Consider the following 846-nt stretch of genomic DNA (forward strand, 5'->3'; position numbering starts at 1 on the left):
AGATGTGTATAAGAGACAGAGTTTAAACTGATTTATAACTCCTAATTAACAATTACTGCATAGATAGATCTTAGATATCATCATTAATTTGTTAAATATCGCGTTATAAACAAATGGATAGTGTGAGAGGTTTAAAATTTATTTCGTTTAATTTATTAATGCTAAATAATAATTGTTAAAGAGATGAATCATTGATATCTTTACCCGATTGTTAAATAATATACTTTAAACAAATGTAATAGTTTAGTCCGATTTCACAGTTTTAATTAACAATTTACATACAAACTGATCTCAGATATCATCATTAAAACTCAATCATTAAATAATAAATTTTAACAATGCAATAGTTTATTTTGATTTTTAAATCTTAATTATAATTAATAATTATCAAATATTATCGTTAATTTGTTATAAAAGGATATTGCGTTAAACATTTTATTATTCTTATTCACAAATGACAAGGATATACATATATTACAATGATGACACATAAGGACACGTTATGTTTTCGAACTACTTGCGTAATCTCACATAAAAACGCATCTTGACGCGACAGTCGCTCGCGTTGTGAATGCGCCTTGGCGGACTATCTGAATAAGAATAATAAGAAGAAGAATATAACGAAAACTGGAATCGCCAAAGTGGCATTTTCGTAGACATGATTTCGAGATTTCGAGATTGACTGTACCGATTTCATTCGGACTGGTTTTAATCGAAAGCTTATCGACATTATATCGAAAGTGTCATTAGATTTTTCATTAAAACTTTCGTTTCCGAGATATTAAAATCGGAAATCTGACAAGGCAAAACTTCGAGATAAAGCTAGCAGATCGGAAGAGCACACGT

The 846-nt window shown here is 28.8% G+C and overlaps 1 protein-coding gene across 1 annotated transcript in view; it reads right to left on the reverse strand.

Annotated features, from left to right (window-relative positions):
• Positions 1-846, reverse strand: part of LOC105451699 (ATP-binding cassette sub-family D member 2-like) — an 83,826-nt gene that overhangs the window by 53,495 nt on the left and 29,485 nt on the right. The window lies entirely within an intron of this gene.

This window comes from Wasmannia auropunctata, unplaced genomic scaffold (assembly GCF_000956235.1).
Source record: "Wasmannia auropunctata unplaced genomic scaffold, wasmannia.A_1.0 LD336047.1, whole genome shotgun sequence".
Lineage (NCBI taxonomy): Eukaryota > Metazoa > Arthropoda > Insecta > Hymenoptera > Formicidae > Wasmannia > Wasmannia auropunctata.